General features: G+C 44.9%; 1 protein-coding gene and 1 pseudogene across 11 annotated transcripts in view; one reads left to right on the forward strand and one right to left on the reverse strand.

Annotated features, from left to right (window-relative positions):
- Positions 1-4,424: 4,424 nt before the first annotated feature.
- SFXN1 (sideroflexin 1) overlaps positions 4,425-16,510 on the forward strand; it is a 52,857-nt gene continuing 40,771 nt past the window's right edge. For 10 of the 11 annotated variants that reach the window (XR_009539686.1, XR_009539684.1, XR_009539685.1 and 7 more), the window contains exon 1: positions 4,439-4,535. The gene's annotated coding sequence lies outside the window, so the exon portion shown is untranslated. Of the gene's footprint in view, positions 4,536-5,762; positions 5,869-16,510 lie in introns of all 11 variants that reach the window. The other variant, XM_060144219.1, reaches the window with a different exon arrangement.
- LOC132518430 (nuclear transcription factor Y subunit beta-like) lies at positions 10,747-11,201 on the reverse strand (annotated as a pseudogene).

Here is a 16,510-nt window from a genome sequence, read left to right on the forward strand (position 1 = left end):
TGGACCAGCATATACAAAGCACCTGAGGTAGGAATAAGTTGGCCTGTTCAGAAGTCAGGAAGTTTAGTGATATTAACATGAAACCACAGAAATAGTACAGGACGGATCATGAGGGTCCATAGGCCATGATGGAAAGTTCAAATTTAACTGTAAATAAAACTGGTAGCCATTGAGGATTTTAAAGCGGGGCAAGAATTGATCTGATTCACATTTTCAAAAGATCAGGGGATGAATTGTTAGAGGCAAGAGTGAATGGAGATATAAAATCAGGGGAAGGGTAATATGATGGTTAGTTTTATGTGTTAGCTAGGCTAGTCTAGAAACCCAGTTAATTCAATTAATTCAATTAAGCACTAATCTAGGTGCTGCTGTGAAGGCATTTTGTAGATATGGTTAACATCTGTAATCAGTTGACTTTGTATAAAGAACATTGTCCTCCATAATGTGGGTGGGCCTCACCTAAGCAGTTGAAGGCCTTAAGAGCAAAAATTGATTTGCCCAGAGAAGTTCAGCCTTTCAACACATCAATAGGAGTTTTCAGCCTGCTGGTCTGTCCTATAAATCTCAGGCTTGCCAGCTCCCACAATCATGTGAAAAAATTCCTCAGCAAGAATAGACAGATAGATAGATAGATAGCTATAGAGATGGAAATGTATCCTATTGGTTCTGTTCTCTCAGTGAACCCTGACTACTACAAGTAGTTAACCTCTCAGTGTTTCTCTGAGGACTAGAAAAGATGTTTGTGAAAGTGTCTACTATGTGCCCAACTCACAGTGGGCACTCAATGACTGTTATTCCCCTATGTTCCTTCTCCTACAAGGCTCAGGAAGAACAGAAGTTTGATTAGGTCAGAAAAGAAAAGAAAATCCTAGAAGGAAACATACTAAAAATCTCCCAGGGAGAGAGCTGAGGAACAGCATGGAGTGAGGAACAGCATGAAGTTTTCCACACCTCTCAAATTCATGATTATGCATTTCTTTTATCATCACAAATAAATTTGCTAATTGAATCTGTAACTTAAGGTTTTCATTTAAATATTAATTTAAAAGAAACATATTAAGTCTCACTGAATTCCCTGTTCTACCATGAGGAAACTCTCACCTTGTGATATATTCTGCAAGATCTTTGCTCAGCTCACGGAACTTTTGCTATGCTCAGAAATGTCCCCCTATCTTTGCTGACTTAAGCATTGTTTCGTTTTTGCCATGCCCTGAACAGTTCAAAGTCCATATTAAAATGCCAGGGTTTTGCAACCTTTGTCAATGCTAGACTAGCAAGAATTCCCAAGCCCTCAGTTTTCTTATCAACAAAGGTGAAAAATACTACTTTAGCTTCCTTGGAAGCTCTTTCTGAAAGACGTTTATTTAAAACAATGGTAGGAACACATGTGGACACCTGCTTTTTATTCTTTAAACCTTAGCTCATTTCTTCTTCCTTCATCTTCCTTCTTTTCCTTGATTTTTCAAATTTGATTTCATTCAGCTCAAATGTCACCACTTCTGTGAAGCCCCCAGTCAGTTAGAGACAGAACTCCAACTCAAAAGAACTTATGATTTAAAAAAACAAAAACTGTATGTGGGTGGATTTATTGGCTCTTATAACTGGAAGCCTAGGAGGTAGACCTAGCTTCAGGATTGGCTGAGCCCAGGGCCTGCAGTGATGTCATCTGAACTCTCTCTCTTGCCTTCTTTCAGCTTACTTTCAATTCTGCAAACAGGCAAAAAGAGCAGCCCTGGCAGCCCCTGATCCACATTCTCCCAACTTAGCAACCCCTATAGGGTCAGAGGAGGGGGATGACTTCTCTTTTTCCCGGTGTCTACATATAAATTCAGAGCGGGATTCTGTTTGGCCGAGCTTGGGTCACATACCCATGACAGTGGCAGGCGTGAGAAGATAAAAGTCCCATGACTGACAATCTGACCAGGATCAAATGAAGTGAGAGAGAGGAGATCCCCAAAAGAAACTGGGAAGCTGGGAAGGCAAAATACACACAAGAAAGAATTTTTGAAAAAGAAAGCCCCCAAGTCTCCACTTGTCTATATATCACATCTATTTATAATGTCACTTTGCAGCTCATCCCATCAAGAGATAAAGAATCTGGGCTGGTCTTGTGACTTGGTTTGACCAATAGGCTAAAGCAGAAGTGAAGGCAGCCTTGAGGATTCTCTCTCTGTAACTTTGCTGGAAAAATGAGACCTGGAACAGAGCCAAGTCAGTCCACATGTCCTAGCTGGAGACTCAGACAGTGAGAAAACCCTGCCAAGACCCACAAAGCCACCAACTAAGGAAGCCTTGCAGAGCCCAGCTCTGATCAGCAGAACCACCAGCCAACCCATAGATGCAGAAACAAAAATAACCTTTTTTTTTTTTGTATACTCCTGAGGTTTTTTGTGGTTCTGCTATAGCATCACCGTGGCAACAGATAACGGATACACTTTGTATCTACCAGACCTCTCTCACATCACCATTCTGCGGGCAGAGTGGGGCATCCCTCCTGTGCTCACGCACTTACATAACCCAAAGTATGTTGTTGCAATGTTTATACTGAGTTGTAATCATCTATTGTAACTACTTGTTTACATATATATATATCTCCTTGACACTAAGCTCTTTGAGGGAGGAATTTTTTTAAATCTTTTTGAGCCCAACACTTGGCACAGAGTGTAGTAAAGAACAGAAACCGGTTAAACGTTCCTAGGAATTCTGAGAATGAGGAGTCCCACCAAAAAACTATCTGTAGGGCTTCCCTTGTGGCGCAGTGATTGAGAGTCCGCCTGCCGATGCAGGGGACAAGGGTTCGTGCCCCGGTCCGGGAAGATCCCACATGCCGCGGAGCGGCTGGGCCCGTGAGCCGTGGCCGCTGAGTCTGCGCGTCCGGAGCCTGTGCTCCGCAACGGGAAAAGCCACAACAGTGAGAGGCCCACTTACCGCAAAAAAAAAAAAAAAACTATCTGTGAAACCTACGCTGAGTGCCCAAATCCCTAGCCAGGTTGATTTTTTTTTTTAGGTATCAGGGTCATTTGTTTTTCTGTCTCCGTGAATTGCATGCTTCTTGTTTTTTATTTGTTTATCTATTGGATTGTTTCTCTTTTTTCTTATTAATTTGAAAACTTTTTAATATTTTCTCCATATGTATTCTTTGCCAGATCATGTATTGAAAATATTTCCTGCCAGTCTGTGAACTCTTTCCCTTTTATTATGCTATCATTGGTGAGCATGACTTTTTTAGTTTTAATGAGGTTTAACTTTTCAATCTTTCCTTTATATTCCATCCATTTTGTGTTTATTTAAGAATGCATCCTTATCCCCAGTCATAAAGATACCCTCCTATGTTGTCTGCTAAAAAGTTGGGAGTTTTGTTTTTCATATTTGGGTCTTTAATGTGCCTGAAATTCAGTTTTATATATGGTTTAAGGTAGGGGTTCAATTGCCCCAGCGTCATTTAATGAATATCTAACCTTCCCGTTCACTTAGGATGCAGCTAATAGAAGGTTTCTGTATGTGCAGGGTGTGTGTCTGGTACCTCTTATTTGCCTGCACTATTTGTTGATCCCTGCACAAACACACAACCTCTCTGTGTTCATAGGATGAGTCACTCCACCCTGCTCTTTTTCTTCAAAATAGTTTTGGCTATTTCTGGCTCTTTATTTTTCATATACATTTTACAGTCACCCTGTCAAGTTATACACCAAACTCTTATACCCACTAGAGTTGACAGAATTTTGTTTGGTATTGCATTATATTTTTAGGTTAATTTGGGGAGAATTTACGACTTTAAAAATCGAATCTTCCTATCCATGAACATGATTTAATTTCACTACTTATTAAATTTCACCTGTCTCCAAGATATACCCGGAATCCAATAATTCTCACCGCCTCTCCTGTTACCAACCTGGTCCAAGCCACCGTCATTTCTCCCCTGGTTAGCCCCGGGTAGCCTCCCTACTGGCTCCTCTGCCTCCACGTCATCTCCTCTACAGCCTATTCACACAGCAGCCAGGATGATGGTTCTTGTTTAGACATAAATCAGGTCATGGCCCTTGTACCACCTAAAATCGCCTTGTAGCCCCAGTGGTGCCAAATTCCATACTTTGGGAAACAATGGTTTGAATGAATGAATGAGAGGATGCTGACTATGTAAGACCCTGGGAACTGAGAAATGATCAAGTAAGGGGTCGGTCTCGGGGAAACCAAAATGGGAAACACGGCACGGAGCCCGCACCGCGGTGAGGGTGAACTTCGGAGTTCATGATGGAGCCAGAAGCAAAAGCGCGGGCACAGAGGATTGCGCCTGGAGCAGGCGGAGGCTGCTTCCAGAGCGCAGCGACTGCGATGGCGCGTCCGGGGCCTCCCGCGCGCGGCCGCCGCCCAGCCCAGCCGGGCCTCTGGGCTCCGCACGGGGACGCGCTCTGAGGGCGCGCTCCGGACGGCGGCGGCGCGCAGGGCCGCCGTGGCGGGAGAAGCGCTTCCGGTGGCGGCAGAGGCGGCGCTGAGCGGGTCCCCAGAGCGGCGCGGGTTGTGGCCGGGGGGGAGCGGTGAGTCGTGGGCCGCGGACCCGGGTGCTGTGGGTTGGAAACGCGCAGGGAGCCTGGCGGAGGGGCGCGGGCTGGAGCGGGGGCGCGCTCCCGCGGGCCGGCTGCCAGGAGACACCGGGGCTGGGAGGTCAGAAGCCCCCTCGCCATGCCCGGGACTCCCCGTGCCAGGGGGTCCCTACACCTTGGAGACCCCTGCCATCCCAATGCCTGAGCTCCCCATCTCTAGCAGCCTGACCTCCTCCGAGCTCCCCCTGAGCCCCCGCGGTGGAGTGGGTCTCCCGGCATGGGAGGGGGCTCACCCATCCACGCCCGCACGCGCCCTGCCACGCTGTCCCCGCGGCCGCGTGACGAAACTCGCCGCGGGGAGGACACCCAAGATGGCTGCCGCGGGGACAGGCCACGGCGGGGACTGGCGCGAGCGATTGCTCGGTGGTTCGGTGGCACCGACCCCCACGCCCCTCAAGCTCCTAGCTCCTGGCTTCTCCTCCTGGCGCAGAGGGGGGGCTCGGAGATGAGAGACCACCTGGCCCCTGCCCTAGAACTCGCAATCTAGTAGGGAAGAGAAAAGCAGGTAATGGGAACAGGAGTGATCCTGCCCGGACCTTGCATTTCCGTGCTGACCGCCTGAGCTTTCCCACTTGTCACGAGCCTCTAACCTTCTCAGAATGACAATAGACACAATGCCTACTAAGAGTTTGCAGGTGATTCAGGTCCATCTACTTTTACATTCCTCCAGCCCCATGAGGTACTTGGCCTTGCCTTCCTAATCCAGATGGGGAAGGAAACTGGGGCTCAGAGAGGTTGTGTAACCTGCCTAAAGTCACACAGTTGGTCATCTGTAGTCTCAGCTTACATGTTACTTCCTCAGAGATGCTCTCCCTTGGCTGTGTTGTTTGAAATTGCCCCTTCATGCACACAGCCTCTGTTAGATTACCCCTGTGATTTTTTCCTTAAGAGAATTTGTCACCAGTTGAAATTAACTGTTTACTTGCTTGTTTGATTCTCTGCTTGTGATCAGGGCCTCTGTTTGTCTTGCTCATCTGTCTGTTCCCTGCACCAGGGAGACCCTCACTGAATATTTGTTGAGTGCCTGAATGAGAAAGCTCAGTATGAGTGACTTTAGAGCTCGGGCACTTAACCACTCCATGGGCAACTGCCTTCTGAAGCGCCATGGCATTTTGTTTTTACTTTTCTCAGTCATAATCTCTCTTCTGCCTCATCTTCTAGATTTTTACTTGCCTGTCTCCAGCTTTTCTCTTCCTTTGCCCATCCGCAGTTTGCTGAGCTGCTTCCATGTTCCAGGCACTGGAATAGGTGCAAGGCGGGTATACAGGTAAATAAGGAGACTTTGCAGCTCTTGTGGTGCTGAACTTGCCATGTAAGAGCTGTAAGCTGAGAGGGAAATCTGGGAGGATGAGTGGAGGCTCCACCAGGAGGTTCTGGAACCTCAAGCAGCTCCTTTCTCGCCTCAGGACTGCAGTTGTCTAGTTTGCAAAAAATGATGGTGTTTGGAGAGGAGGATATATTGGTTTCTATCCAGCTCTAACATATGATTGCTTTAAGTATGTATTCAAGGCTTTGCTTGAGCAGGCAAGCATTTAAGTCCCATGGGCTTTCAGGAAAGGGGTATCTGTGCTTGCAGTTGTCAGAGAAGAAGCTGTATAGCAAGGGGTAGATGTAATTCAGGATCAGGAAAATATTTAGAATGCTTTTAATATTCTGTAAAAGTTTTATGAAATCCCATGTGGATGAGTATAGAAAGATGTTGTCAGAGGGAGGGCACCCCTTCCCCCTCCTCACTTCCTGCAGAGGAAGCTGAGAAGACAACCAGAGCAGCAGTGACCCTTAGAGCAGATCCATCATAAAACTTCTTTGCTCTCTGATGCATTAGAATGAAATATGGCATCTACATCCTACTAAGCAAGCCATGGTTAGATGCATTCGGTTGGAGTATAATTGTGAATAGAACCAACCTTTTGTTTGAGGTTAAAGGTAAGAAATCAGCACTAAGTCATTTTTTTAAAAGGCTGACTCTTACCTAGACAGTGAAAAATTATTGTCAGAATACATATCAAACCTATACTTAATTATACAAAGTTCAAAGTTATTAAGTTTTTAGTTAACTGCTATTACTTTGTGAAGTATTTTCATACACAGTATATATAAGCTGTTACTTGATTCTTTAAAGTAGGTGGGAAAATATTCAACTGAATATGTCCAAAATACTACAGTTAGGGAGTACTTTATTATTTTTACAGGCTGATACCACCATCTCAAGTAAAAACTAATAGAATTTTTTTTAAAAAATGGATAAGAACTTCACTCATCATAAGAAATTGATTAAGAAACCCAAAGTTGATCTTGAGGTTCACCAGAATATGAACAATGATTGTATTGTTACCTGGGTGTTTTAAAGTTCATAGAAGAATGGGATCTGCCATGTGGATGGGGAGTGGAGGCAGGGAGTATGGTGGCAGGGAGACAGACAGAAGGCAGTCATTCCCCATGGGTTCCTGATTCTACTACACAGGCCCCATGTCTCCATGCAGACCTGTCCCTGGAATAGAGGAGGGTATGCAACAGAAAGCCATTGCTGAGTGGAAATGCCCTTTGAAAGAATCTGCTTCTTAGCACAGGATTCAACTTTCTGATCTATAATTTTTTTTTTTTTTTTTTTTTTGTGGTACGCGGGCCTCTCACTGTTGTGGCCTCTCCCATTGCGGAGCACAGGCTCCGGACGTGCAGGCTCAGCGGCCATGGCTCACGGGCCCAGCCGCTCCGCGGCATGTGGGATCTTCCCAGGCCGGGGCACGAACCCGTGTCCCCTGCATCGGCAGGCGGACTCTCAACCACTGCGCCACCAGGGAAGCCCCTCTGATCTATAATTTGATCTCTTGTGTGGCCATGCCCATAAGAGAGAAATGCTGTGTGTGGACGACCATCACAAAGCCAAATGAGGAAATGTGTGCCTTCAATGAACGTGACTGCCCTTGCCAGACACATCACTTCTGGCCCCGCAAGGGTCAGAAGTGGGGTATAAAGTCAGGCCGAACTGCCTTCTTGGGCGTGGCACTTGATTTCTCTGAGTAACTCTGCAAAGTAGGGGGAAATTTCTTAGCTGAAGTGAGAATTTAGCAGTCTAGTAACGCGTGGAACACCCTGTGTCTGGCCCACAATGGGTGCTCAGCCATGTCCCCCTATAGTGACTTTGATAGGGTACATCACACCTCTCTGGCCCTAACTAAATAAACCAAGAGCAACCAGACTTTTTCAACTCTTTCAAATGCAGTAAACAACGGCATTATGTTAGTTAAAACATAACTAACAATAAGTTTCCAGTTTAATAATTTAATTATCGTTGTTAATCTTTAGCCAGGGCTAAAGGTCTTTCTTACCAAGTCCCTGAGAAAGCACATTCCCTGCTAGTTTGTTTTCTGTGAAGTTTTGGAAAATTCTTTTTTTTTTCCCAGTAGTTAAGCATTTTCTTGGCATGTAGCTAAAAGTTTGAAATAAAGCTTATCTCAGGGAAAATCACTTTTCTTAGGCATCATCTTCAGGAAGCCAAGTGCCCTTGCATTCCCCACCCTCCCCCCACCACCAACCCCACCAATACTACCAGCCACTGTGTTTCTGTGCAGGACTTGAGCCAATGAGGGCAGGAGATTCCTTGCTTGGAGAATGACATGTTAGTAATGACCCTACCTTTGTTTAGCCCTTTACACTTAATAAAGGTCAATAAAGCCCTCTTGCACACTTCAGTTTCCTAATTCTTCCAACTGTGTCAGCCAACTCTCATCTCCATCTTACAGACGAGAAAATTGAGGTTCAGAGAGGGGAGATGACTCCCCCAGTGACATGCTTAGAAAGGAAGAGACAGAGTCAGGACTCTAATCCAGATTGCAGTGGTTCAAGTCCAGTTCTCAATTCCGTGGGTTGGCAGGGTAGGTACTCAGCAGACCAGGCTGCAGGGCAGGGAGCCTTCCTCCACAGGACCCAGCCAGCAACCAGCCTGAGTGGCCATGGAGTCATCTAAATATTTCTATTGCCCCTGAAAGAGGGTAAGAATCTTCCCTTAGCTGGTAGGGCATTTGGTTATTTATCTATAGGTTTTATATCCTTTCCCACAGAGTGTTTCCCAAACTTAGCTGATCATAGGATACCCCTGGTGTATTTCTTAAGGATCACCTTCCTAGGCTCCACCCCCGCTTTCCTGAATCAGGATTTCCAGGAAGCCGCTTTCCAGGTCAGAACTACCTCCCCAAGGAGCAGGGCTTCTGGAGCCAGGTAATAAAACGTCACACCCTGGCAGCACCGCTTCCTTGTAACCAAACCCTTATGAGGGTTAGATGGGGTCATATAAGGAGGGCTCTTATGATATGTGGTTATTAAACATTAGTGTTATTATTAAGCAGCATCCTAATTTTGCCGATAAAGATGCAGAAACTTGGGGCAGTGGGATAATGTGTACAAGGTCACAGAGTCGTCGGTGGAGCTGGCATTGGAACTCAGGTCAGTTGCCTCCACCAGCATAAGCCCCTAACCACTACACACCCCTGCCCTCATCACCTCCATCGGAGGATTCCAGGTTACAGGGCAGTTAGGGAGGTGCGGCTTGGAGCCAGAAATTCAAGTTCCACTAACCAACTGGTTCAGTAAAGTTATTTGGCAATGAAACTGATCACCGTTGTCTAATTGGAGCAGACTGTTTACCAGCCATGAAGGCTTGTGTGTGGTGGGAAGTGGTCCTGGGCCTCTGAGTCAGGGGGTGGTCCTCGCCCTTGCATAGCTGTGCACTGACTGTGTAACATCTAACCTAAAAGGGAGACAGTATTGCCCTCCCAGAATTGGTGATGAAGGTTGTGATATAACTTAAATAATGACTTGAAAAAAGATGGAGTTAAGTACCATTTCCAGTAGGCCTATAATGTGTAATACAATATTATGACTAGAGAATCTTTGTCATGGCACTCATTTTGGCTTTAAAAACTTATAAATTCTGTGACTGAGTTATTGTGGATGTTAAACCAGGTTTACTTCACTGAAATAATAGATATTTTTGAAAAGTGTGTACAGATTTGGATATGAGAATCATTCATATCACAGTCTTCAATAAGGTTTACCCAGGTTAGTAATCTGATAACTCAGTTGAAAACTGCATGGACAGAGGTGGGTGATGTCCACCCATAATAAGCTCTATATGAGAAGGGTGTCTGTAAGTACGTTTGGGGAAATTTAGGCTGTATTCATTAGAATGTGTTTGCCTTTCAGTTTATTTACCGCATGGTGGGTCTTTCCAAATCCAGGGCCAAGCCAGTGCTGGGTATAGGAGAGGCCTTCAGTGCATACTGAATGCATATATTAATTTCGTTTATGAATGAATGAATAAAGAAAACTTGGAGAAATTCGTTTTGATGAGTTTTGATGAGGCTTCATGATACTATATTTACCCAAAACCCCTTAGCCAAGAGATTGAATTTTAACAGGATTTTTTTTCCCCTCTAAGAGATTATTTCTATCCCCTTTGAGGGGTTAATTAATGTATTAACGTATATAATCTGTAAAATCATATCTTTAGGAATGACTCATTTAAATGCAATCTAATGCTATAAGTATTAATGGCCCCAGATAGCTGTCATTCTTAGTTTATTGATTTTGTCTTTAGGTAAAAAAGCCTTGACTTTATTTCTTAGCATAAGTGATGTCAGTCACTACAGAAATTTTTTTTGAATCCCACTTTTTTTCTCATACAAAAAAATATTTTCATACCTTTACAATCCAAATTTTTCTTTGAAATCATTCATTTTAAAAAAAGATTCTTAAGTCAGAATTAACACCTCAGTTGGCCAAGTGTCAAAAAGCAACATTATAGGGCATCCCTGGTGGCGCAGTGGTTGAGAGTCCACCTGCCGATGCAGGGGATGCGGGTTCGTGCCCCGGTCCGGGAGGATCCCACATGCCGCGGAGCGGCTGGGCCCGTGAGCCATGGCCGCTGAGCCTGCGCATCCGGAGCCTGTGCTCCGCAACGGGAGAGGCCAACAGTAGTGAGAGGCCCGCGTACTGCAAAAAAAAAAAAAAAAAAAAAAAGCAACATTATAACTATTTAAATATACAGACACCTCCTTTCACAGGTCAGTTCCTGTTAACGCCTCTGTTCCAGAATCTTCCAGCCTCCTTTGCTCCTCTACACCCCCTATTCCATCATTTCTTCAGGTCATGGAAACTGAGTTTGTTGATCAGAAATCTACTGATATGATTATGTGTAAACCATAACATTCCACAGTTGACCATCTGCAGCTATTCAATCAGCTGGTCACTGGTTAGTAAATTTCTCCTTGGGAAGCTCTTCACTTAATCAATCTGTAGCTGTGATATTTCCACCTTTCCTGTCTCTCCTGTCTCTCCTTCTATAGCCTCTCTAAATTTCTGAAGATATTTCCGCCCTTCTGCATAACTGTCAAAGCCTCAGATAGACATGGCAGAGAGAAGATCCTCCCACTCATCTCTTCTAAGTCTGTCCATGGCATCTTTCACTTGCATGGCTTGTTGTAAAGCTGATACACTTGCACTTCCTTGAACACATTGTTTGGTGTCCCGTGCAGTCTGTCCCTTGGAGGTGTGGCATTTTCCCTTATCTCTGCCACCCCTGAAATTGGACGATATATACATATATGTATGTATATATACATATATATACCTTGTTCTCTGAAACTTTCTTTTGAGCCATTGTGGGTTTGCAATCATCCGCACGGTCCCCAGTATCATTGCTAGGGCTGTACAGCAGAATGACTTACCCAGTCTACTTTGCAGAAATTCTTAGCTGAGAAACACTTGTTCTAAACTGTCACCATACATTGTCATGAAATACTGTCAGAACTGCGTGGTCAGTGGTGCTTAAGAACTCTCTGGAAAGGTATCTGATCTTTGACCAATGTCAACCTTGGTGAGGAGGCAGAGAGGAAAGTCCAGAAACCACAAGTTCAGGGATGGCTGTGCTCTTCATGCAGAAACCAGACAGTGGGGAAACCAAATCCATTTCTTCCCCTACCACCCCTGGGACTTTGCTTCCTTCCCACGAAGGTGCCCGCGGTGGCCCCAGCCCCTGGCCCACTGCTCGGTACCGAATTTGTGGGGTGGATGATCCCAAAGCGCAGACCCCGGCAGCTGGTGGGCATCCTGGATGCTGCAGGTCGCTGACCAAGTGACCAGCCCACCAAGCCCTGGCGATGAGGCGGGTAGGAAGGTGATGTACCCCAGGGACCCCCGCATAGCAGCCAAGGCCATGGGGGTGCCTTGGCCCCAGAGGCCGCTACTGGGTCAGGAGCCCCAGCCGTGGCCCCCTGCGTCTTGGCCGGATGTGCAGAGCTGCTCCCAGGTCCACAACTGGAGGGAGACCAGTGATCCAGGGCAGCAGCGCCTGGATGCACTGTTTTTTTAGTGCAAAATAAGAAATATTTTTTTTGAAAACTGGACCCCTAATTATAGAAACTGGTTATTTTTTCAGAGTGGGAAAAAAGTGAAAACTGTTCCTGGGCTTGAAGGTTGGTGTGTGAAAATGCTTGTCTAATTGGAACATGGGAGTCCTAGTCAATAATTAAAATTTTATCTGGTTTGAGATCAGCTTTGTAAGAATGTTCATATGGTATTCCTGATTAGCCTTATGGTTTTGAAATTGGTGGGGGCAGGACAGGCTCTCAAGTCTAGTTGGTATTACTTACACCAGTATAGAGTTCTACTAAAATTCTCTTTAAATTTTTTTATTTATTTATTCTTATTGAAGTATAGTTGATTTACAATGTTGTGTTAGTTTCAGGTGTACAGTAAAGTGATTCAGATATATATATATATATGTTCTTTTTCAGATTCTTTTCCCATATAGGTTATCACAAAATACCAAGTATAGTTCCTTGTGCTATACACACAGAGAACTATAGGTGTAGGTCCTTGTTGTTTATTTTATATATAGTAGTGTATATATGGTACTCCCAAACTCCTAATTTATCCCTCCCTCGCCCCCCCTCCTTTCCCCTTTGGTAACCGTAAGTTTGTTTTCTAAATGAACTTATTTACAAAATAAAATCCTTTTAAGTAGGGGAAAAGAGTGCTGAATTAGTAGCCTATTGCTATTTAGCATATTACCACAAATGTACCTTAAAACAAAACAACTGTGTATTAGCTTACTGTTCTGAAGTCAGAAGCCAGAAGCCTAAATGGTTCTGTATTGCTCCTGGAGGCTCCAAGGGAGCATCTGTTTCCCTGCTGTTTCCAGCTTCCAGAAGCTGTGCACCTGCCTTGGCTCGTGGCATCACTCCAAGCTCTGCTTGTCCCTTGTCACATCTACTTCTCTGATTCTGCCTCTCCTGCCTGCCTCTTTCTCTTATAAGGACCCTTGTGATTAACAGGCCCCCCTAAATAATCCAAGGTGGTTTCCTAGTCTCAAGAGCCTTAACTTAATCATACCAGCAGCCACCTTTGCCGCGTAAGGTAATCAATTCAGATCCTGTGGCGGTTGGGAGGTGGACATCTTTGGGCGGGCACGATTCTGCCCACCCCAAGTCTATACGAAGTGGATCAGTATAAGCGTTCAGTGTTGGGGTCTTGGTGGGCTTGGCCTGTAGTCTGATGATAAGCCTGCTTCCTCCCTTGCCGGGAGATAAGGGGGTAGCTGTGAGTGACGTCTCAGAATCTTACTTTCCTCTTCTGTGAAATGTGCACAATATGCGGAAAGCACAGCGTTGCGAAAACTGACATAGACTCTTCTGCCACTGGCGCATAGTAGGGGCTTGCACTCTTAGGCAAGCATCCAGCCCAGTTCCTTGTATGTAATAGAAACTCCGAAAATGTGGGGTTTCCTTTCCCCATCTATCTCCTTTCTCTTTGCCTTTTTAAGAAGCGACTTTGTACACACTACTCTATATAAAACAGATAAGTAACAAGGTCCTACTGTATAGTACAGGGAACTGTATTCCGTATCTTATAATAACCTATAATGGAAAAGAATCTGAAAAAGAATACAGACACACATACACACATACTTACATACATAGGTGTGTATATATATATATATATATATATATATATATATATATCTCTGAATCACTTTGCTTTACACCAGAAACTAACGCAACATTGTAAATCAACTGTACTTCAATTAAAAACAAAAAAGAGACTTTGTGAGGCCTCCACAGCATTCTTCTCACATATACTATGGAGGCACCAGAGGGTTAGCGTAGCGCAGAGCTTCGTGGTGTGAGTAAAGCTGTTTTTATTGAAAGGAGAAAAGGAGAGCTTCAAAGATACCAATTCTGTGCAGACATTAATTGCTGTACTTTGGCGGGGGGGGGAGGGGAATAGCTAAAAGAGAGTAATAGACTAGAAGGAGTAAACTGGTTGACCAGTGCTCAGGAGGTCAGTTTGGCTTTGCATCCTCGCCCACTTCCTTCTGCCACCATCACCAGGAGCACACCCTGGACAAGTTATTTCCCCCTCTGTGCCTCTGTTTCCTACATGAAGAGAACATTGGGTGGATTATTTTTAAGATCCTCTCCAGCTCTTATGCAATAGAACATCTTTATTTTATGAAGCACCATGTTGTAAAACCAGATCATCTTTTCCACAGCTTGACCTGAAGCTTGCCCTATATTTAACAAATTGGAGACAGTTGGTTATTAAGAACTACAATTCTATGAAAGCTACATTTTAATTTTTTGTTTGTGCTATTGTTATATATATTAAGTGTGAAGGGGAAATAGTGAGAATTATACTTTAAAAGGAAGATATATTGCTTGGTACTCAATTTTATGAGAAAAAAATCAGTATCAGATATCCACTGGGAAGCACTGCAGATTGCTCAGGCCTGGGGGAAGGCATAGGCGGCACAGAGAAAGATGCGGGGAAGGAAACAGCTCCCAGCTTCATGTAGAGTCCCAGCCTGGTGCCCAGAGAGCTGGAGGTCGAGACCCAGAGCACCTGCAGAATCACATGCCCAGCCTTATGTAAGACCTCCTAGGTCTGAATCTCTAGAACGGCGATAGTATTTGTCTTTTTCAGAAGCTCTCCAGGTGATTTCAATGCGTTCTGTTGGTTAGGAACCACCAGTCTGTGCCGGTGACCTTGCAGGAATAAACAGTGCCCCGAAGAGGGGGCATTTAATGTGCTGTGCATTCACTCCCTACTTGCCATCACCATTGCTAAGAATTTTTAGAATTTGCCTAGATAACCATCTTTGTAGCGTTCCCATTCCCTAGATGGCCCTTCAGGAGTTGTATCCCCCTCTTCACTAGCCCAAGATGGGAGTAACCAACTACCAAGGTGTTCTTCCTTTTGGCCGATGGGACTACAGGTAGACTGACTTCACCTGTCCTCCAGGACACCACGCTCTGCTGAGTTCCTACCCACTGGTCACTCTCAGACTCCTTTGCTATAACTTAGCCTTTCCTGACCTCTTAACATTGGAGGTCTTGGATCTCTTCTCTGTTTACGTTCACTTGTCTGTCGCTCTCCCATTGCCTGAGTTTCAGCCGCCTCTGCTCACAGATGAAGATCTGCAGACTAAATCTCTCCTCTGAACTCTGGACTCTCGTACGCAACTGCCTCCTGGACATCTCCACTTGGAAGTCCCCTAGGCGTCACAAACTCCATCCGTCCTGAACTTGCTGTTTGATCCCTGACACTTGCTTCTCCTCCAGGCAAACACCTTAGGAGTCATGCCTTTTCTTTCTCTCACACCCCACATCCAAGATTTCAGGAAATCCTGTTGGCTCCATCAACACAGTATCCAGAACGTCAGCACTTCTTGCTCCTCCTTGCTACCACCTGCGCCACCATCAGCCCTCTCCTGGATCCCTGCAGGAGCTTTACAATTGCTCTTCCTGCATCCCCTCTGATAGCCCCACTGCGTTCTCCACACAGCAGCCAGAGACATCCTTTTCAGTTGTAAGTCCTCTGATTGGAACCCACCAATGACTCCCATTTCCCTCAGGGTAAAATGCAAAGGCCTCACGGTGGCCACGAGGTGCCAAACAGTGTGATTCCAACTAAACCCCTCCCCATACCTCTCTGACCCCTCATCTCCTGTCTCCCTCCCTCTTCCTCTCTCCACCCCAGTTGCATGCCTTCTTGCTGTTCTTTGAAGACACCTGCTTCAGGGCCTTTGCAATGTCTGTTCCTTCTCCCTGGAATACTGCTCCCCTGGATACGCACATGATTCAGTTCCTCACTTCTTTTTGAGCTTGCCCCATTGTTATTTTCTCCATGAGGCCTACCCCGACTGCCCTGTCTAAAAATGCAGTCTGTCCTCATGATGCTTCCCATTGTGATTCTTCCCCAAACCATTTATTACCTACTAATATAGTGGATACTTGGCTTACCTTGTTTATTGTCTGTCTACCCTTCCATTGCCAGCACCCAACATCAGCTCCACCAAGGCAGGAATTTTTGTCTTTTGTTCACTGATTTAGCCCAAGAATCTGTCACGTGGTGGGTGCCCAGTCAGTGAACACTAAAGGTAGGAGCACTTTCTAGACCTTAAAGAAAAAACAAAGCTAAAAGTTTTGTCCTGGTCAGAATTTCATCTGTTCTGTATTTAGTATGCGATCTACTTGAGGGTAAGAATTATACCTTCTAGTGGTCCATTCAAAAACAGAAGTGAGTTAGACCAGATTGTCTGTCTTTTCTAGTTACATGATTATATGTAGCATTTATTTGGTGACGTTTAAGTATAGAAACAAATTGTGATCTATACGCCTAAGTGTAAATTCAAATTATGACCCTTGGACAAGGCCAGTGTCCTCATATTGGGGAAAATACAGAAATTGGGGGTAAGCATTTAGGAACTTTCATAACAATATGATAGAGTTCTAGTATATCTGCTGAACCTAATAATAAAAATGGGGGCTTTTGTATGTGTCCCACTTTTTTATTTCATTTTTTCAAAATTTATTTTTAATATAGTTTACAAAAGTATTGGTTCATGATGG

This window comes from Lagenorhynchus albirostris, chromosome 3, assembly GCF_949774975.1.
Source record: "Lagenorhynchus albirostris chromosome 3, mLagAlb1.1, whole genome shotgun sequence".
NCBI lineage: Eukaryota > Metazoa > Chordata > Mammalia > Artiodactyla > Delphinidae > Lagenorhynchus > Lagenorhynchus albirostris.